This window comes from Triticum urartu, chromosome 1 (genome assembly GCF_003073215.2).
Source record: "Triticum urartu cultivar G1812 chromosome 1, Tu2.1, whole genome shotgun sequence".
In the NCBI taxonomy this organism is placed as follows: Eukaryota; Viridiplantae; Streptophyta; class Magnoliopsida; order Poales; family Poaceae; genus Triticum; species Triticum urartu.
Window position 1 is genome coordinate 505,633,710 of NC_053022.1, and position 10,434 is coordinate 505,644,143.

Sequence of the window (10,434 nt, forward strand, 5' to 3'; positions counted from 1 at the left end):
AGAAGCGGATGTTCCCGCAGCAGCAGATTTGCCTTTAGTCCTTGTTGTCGAGCCACAAGCTCCAGCATGGACACATCAGATTGTCCGTTTCCTTCAGACAGGAGAAGTTCCCAAAGAGCAAGAAGAAGCGGAAAGAGTAGCCCGGCAGTCAAGTATGTACCAGTTTGTCGACAACACACTGTACAGAAGAAGACTCAACGGTGTGAAATTGAAGTGTATTCACCGGGAAGACGGACAAAAGCTGTTGGCAGAGATACATGGAGGCATATGTGGTCACCACATTGGCGCAAGAGCACTTGCCGGCAAAGCATTCCGGCAAGGTTTCTTTTGGCCGACAGCCCTCCAGGATGCAACTGCACAGGTAACCAAGTGTGAAGCGTGCCAGTTCCATTCCAAGCAGATACACCAACCAGCTCAAGCTCTCCAGACGATCCCTTTATCCTGGCCATTTTCGGTCTGGGGGCTCGACATCCTTGGCCCCTTTCCCCGAGCAGTCGGGGGCTTTGAGTACTTGTACGTTGCAATCGACAAGTTCACAAAGTGGCCGGAAGTGGAAGCAGTGAGGAAGGTGACAGCACAGTCAGCAGTCAAGTTCTTCAGGTCGATTGTTTGCCGCTTCGGGATCCCTAACAGGATAATCACCGACAACGGTACGCAATTCACGAGCCGCACCTTCATGCAGTACGTCCAAGATCTTGGCGCCAAGGTCTGCTTCGCTTCTGTTGCTCACCCGAGAAGCAACGGTCAAGCGGAGAGGGCAAATGCTGAAGTGCTGCGTGGGCTCAAGACCAGGACTTTTGACAGGCTGCACAAGTGCGGAAGAAACTGGATCGAGGAGCTACCGGTGGTTCTTTGGTCGATCAGGACGACGCCAAATCGAGCCACTGGCCAGACACCTTTCGCTCTAGTCTATGGAGCAGAGGCAGTTCTCCCCACGGAACTCGTATACGGGTCACCTCGAGTGCTCGCTTATGATGAGCTTGAGCAAGAGCAGCTGCGACAAGATGACGCGCTACTCCTTGAGGAAGACCGTCTTCAGGCTGCTGTACGAGCTGCTCGCTACCAGCAAGCTTTGCGCCGCTACCATAGCCGCAAAGTTAACGCCAGAAGTCTCAAGGAAGGCGACCTTGTTCTTCGGCGTGTTCAGTCCGCCAAGAATTCCAACAAGTTGACGCCGAAGTGGGAAGGCCCTTACCGGGTGAAACGAGTCACTAGGCCTGGCGCTGTCCTCCTTGAGACCGAAGATAACATTCCGGTGAGCAATTCCTGGAACATTGAGCATCTTCGTAAGTTTTACCCGTAAGGCGCGGTTGCCGGAACCTGTTCCGGCAACCACCTTTTGTACAAGTCTTGCCACTGTTGCATGTAATCCTTTGTACAAAGCCGGGCGCAGACCCCGTGCATAAGTAAAGATCATATGCTCCGCACATCTTGTCAATTTCATGCTTTCTATTTTTTGCATATGTGATCTGACACTTTGTGCAGCACCTACTCCCCGGTAAGCAATAACGAGCCGTAAGGCTCCATATCTTTATTTTCTCCTCTTTCTTTTTTCTCAAGGAAAGGAAGGTTCCCTCGCCCACAAGTTTGCCAGGGGGAAAGGAGAAGATAATGGTATGGACCAGGCGTCGTTCAAGAAAGTTTCGCCTTACCTGGAAGCAAACAACAGAAAAGCTAAGTTGCCAAAGTTTGAGCAATCAGATTTTTAAATTTTTTAAGTTATCTCCCTTGAACGACCGCACTTTGTATGGAAAACCTGTGCGCGGAGGAACCAACTCGTAGCTAGTTGCCTCCTTACTTTGTTTCGAGTCCGCTCAACAACTTAAGTGAGCTGCGACTAGTTGCGACAAGGTTTCTTGTCGGTAGCGGCACCGCCAGCAGGCTGCTGACGTCCCGCACTCAGCGCTCGCGGCTAAGTGCCTGCACCGGCAAGTTCCCTTAAAGCGTAGGGCAAAAACATACAAAGGGAGGAATCAAGTAAAGGGAATAACATTGCAATCATTACCTGGAATAGAGTTATATTACAAGGTAGCTTGTCGCGGCTCTAACAGATTGTTCTCATAACATGACCAGCAGCGACAAGAAAAGAAGAAAACGGGCGGCCTAGTCTACACGATCGCCCTCAATCCTCTTGATCCCGCTCACCTTGTCCACAATGGGTGCGACAAGGGTCTTGAGCACCTCCAGATCAGCATCCGGCGGCAGGGTCTTGAGGACGTTGGTGAGGCTGAGGCCCGGGTTGCGGAAGGCCACCTTCACCAACACCTTTTGAAGAGCTCCCGCGCAGATCTTGCGCGACTCGTCGGCCAGCTGCTTTGGGATCTTCTCCCGGAGCCACTGGAGGGCCGTCGCCACGCCTTTGAAGAACAAGGTGAGCTTGGCGCTGGGTTGGAGGTTCTCATCAGAGGGATACCCGAGATCCTCCACCTCCAGCTGCGCCAGCTCCCTGTCGGTATCTGCGGCAGCTTTCACGAGACCCTCCGTCCAGTGCTCCACATTCTCCCTAAAAGCATTCTGGGCGGCGGCAGCACTCGCCAGCAGCGCCTTGTCGGCCTTGATCTCCTCCTTCAAGGCCACCTCCTGCTCCCTGGCGCCGTCCAGCGTCTTGGTCAAAGTGGTCAGCTTCAACTCAAGATCTGCGTTGGAGTCCTTGGCGGCGCTAAGCTCTTTTCCCTTCTCGGCGAGACGAACCTGCAGCTCTGAGTTGCTGTGGGCGTCCTTCTCCCGCTCACGCTTGAGCGCGGCAAGCTCTTCGCCACTCGCCTTGAGATCGGCCTCCAGCTGTGCCACCTTCGTCTCCAGCTCCTTCTCGGCGGCCTCGGCAACTGCGGCAGCATCCTCTGCTTGCTTAAGGGCTCCGCCGAATTTTTGCTCACGCGCGGCAAGCTCCTCCTCATGGCTGTCGAGGTTAACTTTCCGCTGCACCAACTCGCCCTCCTGCGCAGACAGCTTCTCAGCGGCAAGCCGCTGTTGCTCTTCAACTTCGGCCTTCTCGAGGAAGAAGGCCTTCTGCTCTTCGGCGAGTTGCTCCCGCTCCTCTGCCAGGGACCGGAGAGCTTCCTGGTCGAGACCCCGGAGCTCCTCTGCACGCTTCTCGATGTCTGCTCCCGCCTTCACGACAAGCGCCTTGCGGGATTCCAGCTTGGCTTGCCGCGCGCGGTAGAGCGACAACAGCTTCCGCAGCAGACGCTCCTCCTCAGGCTCGCCACTGCTGCTGCTTGGCGCATCAACTAGCGTCAGCCCAGCGGAGGCGAGCACCTCTCCATCAAAGCTCTCTCCCTCGACCGGCGCCCTAGAGCTTGACGCCCAGGGGAGGTTGATGAAGACGCCATCGCCGGCCTTCAAGTAGACGCCTGGCTGGGGCTCTTCGGAGCCTGGCGCTGCGGCAGCGGCGGACGGATCGGCGGTCGACGTAGCGCCTGGCGCTCCTGCGGCCTCAGGGCCGTCAGTGCGATCGCCAGACCCCTCGCCAGCTGCTACGGCGGCAGCTTTGGCGGCCTCGTCGCCGGCGGGATCATCAGCGCCGGCTGCTTCTTCAATGGCAGCGGCATCGTCGGCAGCAACCTCGGTCTCCATCAGCTCCGCAGCAGATGGGTCTGATGGCCGGAAAAGTGAGAAAAGTCAAGCAAAGACCCAAAAAGAAGAAGAACCCAAGGGAAGCTTTGAAGAGAAGATTACCTGTACTGGGTTCGGCAGTCGTAGTCTCCGCCGCCGGGGGGACGCCGGTGCTGTCCCTTGCCGGAGAACTCTCCCTTGCCGGAGGACTCTCCCTTGGCATTTCGGGGGCGGCCTCCGGGCGCTCCTGGTGGGGCTGCTCTGCTCCTACACAAACCAACAGTCAGATGTCAGCAAAGAAAGAGTATCCATGCGCGCCTAACAGCGGAAAGCGAGCCATATACTTACGCTGGGGGCTGCTCTGGAGAACAGTTGCCGGGTCCGGCAAGGTTGTCTCAGACGCACCCCCTGCTATCGCGGGGGGTTCGTCCTCGATGACAATCACTGGGACCTTGGCTCTCTTCCCTGCTCTCTGGGCCAGAGTCCTAAAAAGGAATAAGTTCAGAGTAAATCAAATGAGATACAAGACAAAACAACAAGAATTGAAGAACTACAAGTACAACAAGAGAATCTTACTCTTCTTCTTCCTCGTCGGAGCTGAACGCGGAGAAGTCGAAGTCCGGCTCATGTCCGGCGCGAGGAGGCGGAGGAGTAGTTTCCCTTGGCCGCTTGGCGGGAACGGTGGCGGTGGTCTGAGACGACCCCGCTCCGGCTGCCGCCGCGGCGTGAGAAGCGGCAGGAGCAGAAGCGGTGGTCCGGGTGGACCCCGCTCCAGTTGCCGCAGCAGCGTGAGGTGCTCCCGCGGCAACAGTGCTTGCCGCGGTGGAGCGTGTCGCGCGGCGCAGCGACTGTTGACTCCGCCTCTTCCAGCATAGTGGCGATGCGTGTCATCTCCGCATCGGTGGTGTCGCGGGTGAGGCTATTCTTTTCGTCGGAGCGGACCGGCACTTCTACTAAGCCATCAAAGAACTCCTGCACGACGTCGTCTGTAGGCTCTTGCCAAGTTGGGACAATTCCATGCGAATCGCACAGCGGCATCATTGCATGGATACGGTCGAGCGTGGAGTTGTTGCACAGCGGAATGACCCCCTTCGGCAACCTGAACACTTCGGGATGTTGAGGGTCATACTTGAACAGCTCCTGGAGCATCACGTTAAGCTCCAGAATAGTGAAGTTGAAGTTGAGGCCCGGACGCAGCCTCATGATATCCGCCGCATTCTTGAATTCCCAGGCGGGTCTCCTCCATTCCTGCAGGGGGGCGATGCGGTGGCGAAGAAAATCTGCGCCAACAGCGCCTACAGTGAGCCCAGCAAGCCTGAGGCGCTGGATCCGGGTGACGGCAATCTTCAGCCTATCGTCTTCCGGGGCCACGTCACTCCAATCGCTGCCGCGTGCTACTGGGGCTTGGTGCCGGGCGGTAAACGGCTGCGGGTTCTCCTCGACAATCCAGCACGAGTCTGCTCTCCATTCCTCCCACTTGCCGCGGAACTCTCCCTCCAGATAAGTGTCCTTCTTGCCGGCCCTCGAGATCCAGGCGATTCCGCCGGATAAAGGCTCTCCTCTCTCTACTCGGGGCATAAAGAAGTGGCGAAAAAGGGCTACATTGGGATAGACTCCGATAAAGTTTTCGCAGAGATGTGCAAAAACTGCCATGGTCAGAACAACATTGGGGGTGAAGTCAAGGAGGCGGAACCTGTAGGTGTTCATAATATCGAAGAAAAACTCAAAGAAAGGCGGGCAGAGCCCGCAGTAGAAGAACAAGGCGAAGAAAGGATATCCATTTGTAGCCATTTTCCAAGCGGCGGCTGGAAGTACCTTCGCGCGCGGATGCGCTCGCGTCTCCGTCGACCAGATGAGGTAGTAATTCTCCCTCAGCTCCCTCGCGGCGAGCTTGGGGGGGAAGATTGCCCGCTCCTTTCGCAGCGCCGCAAGCCGCTGCGCCTCGGTCAACTTCACAACCTTCCCTTTGTCGGCTCTCGGAGCCATGGCGGAAGTGGTGGAGGAGGTCGACGACGTTGGTGGTGCTGGTGGCGATGGGGGGCGGGGCGCTACTCTCTTTCAGCTTTGGGAAGACGAGGGAGCGGCGGAGGTTTCCGAGATTGGAGTAGCAACCGGTGAATGGGCGAACTACCCCTGTTTCCCATGCTTATAAGGAGGGAGGGGGCGGACGTTCCGCCTTTCTGAATAAAGAAACCACCCACGATCTCTCCCACGACGCCGCATTCAACGCGTGCCATTCGGGGAGGGCGCGGTGGATACGGGGAGAGATACGGTGTAACCCAGGCCGCGCGTGCCCGTGCCCTGTTTTGGGCCTGGCCCAACAGCGCTCGGCATCGTGTATGGCCCAGGCCCGGGGCTCCTGTCGGTGTACTAGAGTAGGGGTACTCTAGTATCCCAAACTTGTGCACGGGTAGTCGCAGCATCCCACAGCAAGGCTTGCCAGGTGACCGCCAAGGTCCTCCGTGGTTCCTTTGGAGCCATTCAAGGACAAAGTATCCAAGGCAAGGAGACAAGGCCCCGGCAAGAGGAGCTTGCCGGGAAGGCCAACCAAGGCACCTCAAGGAACTTGCCGCGACGCGCCACGCATCCCGGCAAGGCCCGGAAGTATCCAAGCCAAGGAGACAAGACCCCGGCAAGAGGAGCTTGCCGGGAAGGCCAACCAAGGCATCTCAAGGAACTTGCCGCGACGCGCCACGCGTCCCGGCAAGGCCCGGTGAGCGACAAGCTCCCGGACGCGACAAGACAACGACCGCGGCAAGGCGCTTGCCGCGGCAAGCCACCACTCTGTGCCCGCGCTCCAGCACATCCACCAACGTGTCGCTCTGGGGCCCTTCCAGGCGTACGTGGCGGGAGGTTGTGCAGCCAGCGGTGCGCGGTGGCAAGCGGCACTGACAAGATTGCCATTGTGGCGAGCGGTGGCGTCCCTGACGGTCCCTTTTGCACTATTTAGGTGATGCAGACGGGCATTTAATGCCCTGGTCCCCTGCCGTCAGGGTTAGGTATGATACACTGTAGCAGGTAGCTGTACCAACCGCAACACCTTTCCATTTTTACCCTTGTCTACGTTGCCACCTGTCGGTGACCCCTTAAGCATATAAAAGGAGGCCCATGCGCAACGTAGAGGGGGGGGGGGAGGAAGAGAACACTCAGGCTCGGTCTCGTTAGCTGCTGGGGTGTACTGTAGCACTCCGCGCTCCCGAGCAAGAACTCAATACAAACCACAAAGCAGGAGTAGGGTTTTACGCATCCGTGCGGCCCGAACCTGGGTAAACTGCTCGTGTGCTTCGCCTCGATCCGCTCTTCGTGCGACCCTCGCCCCCGCCGAACCGAAAGGGACTCGGTCCGCCGGTCCCATAGGTGCTCGTGGATTAGTGGCACCCGACACATAGTTGCATAATTATTCAACTACTCATTGATCTTCACTTATATCTTTCAGAGTAGTTTGTTGTTTGCTCTAGTACTTCACTTATATCTTTTAGAGCACGGTGGTGGATTTGTTTTATAGAAACTATTGATATCTCATGCTTCACTTAGATTATTTTGAGAGTCTTAATGCATGGTAATTTTCTTAAAATCCTAATATTCTTCGTATGCAAGATTAATAATAAAACTCTCTTATGAGTGTGTTGAATACTATGAGAAGTTTGATACTTGATAATTGTTTTGAGATATGGAGATGGTGATATTAGAGTCATGCGAGTTGAGTAGTTGTGAATTTGAGAAATACTTGTGTTGAAGTTTGTGATTCCCGTAGCATGCACGTATGGTGAACCGTTATGTGATGAAGTCGGAGCATGATTTATTTATTGATTGTCCACCTTATGAGTGGCGGTCGGGGACGAGCGATGGTATTTTCCTACCAATCTATCCCCCTAGGAGCATGCGCGTAATACTTTGTTTCGATAACTAATAGATTTTTGCAATAAGTATGTGAGTTCTTTATGACTAATGTTGAGTCCATGGATTATACACACTCTCACCCTTCCACCATTGCTATCCTCTCTAGTACCGTGCAAATTTCTCCGGTACCATACACCCCCCATATACCTTCCTCAAAACAGCCACCATACCTACCTATTATGGCATTTCCATAGCCATTCCGAGATATATTGCCATGAAACTTTCCACCGTTCCGTTTATTACGACACGCTTCATCATTGTCATATTGCTTTGCATGATCATGTAGTTGACATCGTATTTGTGGCAAATCCACCGTCCATAATTCTTTCATACATGTCACTCATGAGTCATTGCACATCCCGGTACACCGCCGGAGGCATTCATATAGAGTCATATCTTGCTCTAAGTATCAAGTTGTAATTCTTGAGTTGTAAGTAAATAAAAGTGTGATGATCATCATTATTAGAGCATTGTCCCAGTGAGGAAAGGATGATGGAGACTGTGAGTCCCCCATAAGTCGGGATGAGACTCCGGACGAAAATAAATAAATAAAAGAGGCCAAAGAAGCCCAAATAAAAAAAGAAAAGAGGCCATAAAAAAAGATAAGTCCCTGATGGCACGTATTGACCATAATGTGGAGGAGTTTATAATAGATATTTTCTCAAGATTGGTACAAAATGCGACCAGATGATTTTTCTCCTGATAAGTTAACTCAAAGCCATCCGTTTAGGTTCTGTCTACCATGTTCCACACATTGTTTGAACAATGAAAATAAGTTGTCAATGAAAATAAGCTGTCAACTATTTTGAAATGAACAGTATAAATTAATTAATAAATATTTTTGAGAAACTCACATAGCGGTAGAATTGGAAGCGTATCAACAAGGACCCAAATGTCCATATTGTCTTGGTCGATGTCAGGATCACCAACATCCATGGTGACAAGCATACCCTCATAAAAAACATACATCTTGCAAAGTGCTTCCCAATTTTTGCAACCAAAATGGATTATGCTCTCAGAATTATACATATTTACTTCAAAATCCATATCATGATGGGTTCTTAGGTGAATTTTCTTTGTTTCGAAATTTTCATGGTCTTCAAAATCCATCCTCTCCAAGACATAGCGTCTAGCATAGCATGGGATAAGCTACTCGAATTGTAAAAGATGAAAATTACACGTTGAAATAGTTGAAGTCATGCTTAATTACGAAAAAACACTTTTCATCGTTGCCTACTGTTTCAACATCGAAGGTCTCCTGGAGCTTAATGCTGAAGCGCCGATCTTCATCCAGGTGAGGCCTATCGCACAGACCTCGGTCGTCGTTGCACCGGCTGCACTCCCCCGGGAGACTTTCGTCGTCCGATGATGACATTTCCTACGTTCATAATTCAAAGATTAAACTTATACAATTCAATATATGTACTATAAAAATTAAATTAGATCATTATTATTCATCACGGGTTGACTATCGGTCTGCCGAGTCTATATGGTGGAGACTCTCCCTCACTGATTCCTCTCTGACATTTGCGACCGTCGGTGATGGTCGTTACTCCTCCTTCCCCTAGTGCATAACAATGGTCTAGCACAAGGAGAAGAAGGAGAAACGACCCCCACGATAATAGTCGTGATTCTTCGTCCTCTCTCATATATGGTGGATACACTCCCTCATTGATTTTTAGACCGTCGGTGATGGTCGTTATTCCTCCTTCACCTAGTGCATAAAAAAGGTATAGCACAAGGAGACGAAGGAAAAATGACCCCCGCGACAACAGTCGGGCTTCTTCGTCCTCTCTCATATATGGTGGATACACTCGCTCACTGATTTTTCGACCTTCGGTGGTGGAGCCTCGACAGACTTAAAGTCAACCCGAAATGTCATTTAATTATTTTTCGAGAAAATCCAGGCCAGTCGATATTTCCTACATATTCTAGCACAAGTCATGCCAGAATTTACGAAAAAAATCCGGCATGACCTTTGCTAAAAAAGGACATATCGAGCGCCTGAAATTTGCCGGAACGGAAATTAATCAACACTTCGGCAAAACATAGGCCACTATAGGAGGTGTAACCTGCAAACATGGCCGACCACTTGGGCAAGCACATATCCTATTTGAGCAACACAATATATACATGTTTATATCTACATCATATGAGCATCCAAACTTGATGGAGTAGTTTCCCAATTTGAGCATTCAATAAGCAAAACCAAATCGTAAAATAAATTAGTATTCAAATTAGCATTCATTCAATAAGCAAAACTAAGCCATCTCTTTCGTCCATACATAGTCGAATATTATCACTAATAGATATCGAATAGTATCATACATATAACATCACTAATACAGCTAAAACCGTAGCGAACGATGGGTATCGGTGCGGGTGGTGGACACCCAAAGAGAAAGAACCATCACAGGATCATAGCTCCATTGAGACCCCTGAAGAACCTCCCAGGTATTGGAGAACCTGCCCTCCAACGCAACCATGTAGCGACAGACGTGCTCGCCCTCCTCGCTGACACGGTGACATACCACCTCCGCGGAGTCCTCAAGCCTCCGCACCGTCACTGGCCCACCCGACCGCCACCAAAGAAGGTTCGGGTCAATGACGGGCTGGCTCCTCACCAAGATACGCCCCCCGGAAGGTAGCACCGCCCAGTACCAGCCCGGTGGAGCCCAGTCCCGGACATGGCTCCTCACCAAGCCCAGGCCTCCTCCGCCGAGTTGACAACGAGGATGCAGGATAGGAATCATCGACGTCGATGTGGGAATAATTGGTTTAACTAAAAAAATAAACTAGTTCTATTAATTTTCTTACTAAAAATAAAGTAGTTCTATAGTAAAATTTTAATTAGATCATCAAATCTCATATACCTAATTTTTCTTACTAAAAATAAACTAGTTTTATTAATTCAACTAGTTCAACTAAGCACTTACTATAAATAAAATAAACTAGTACTTACTAAAAATAAACTAGTTT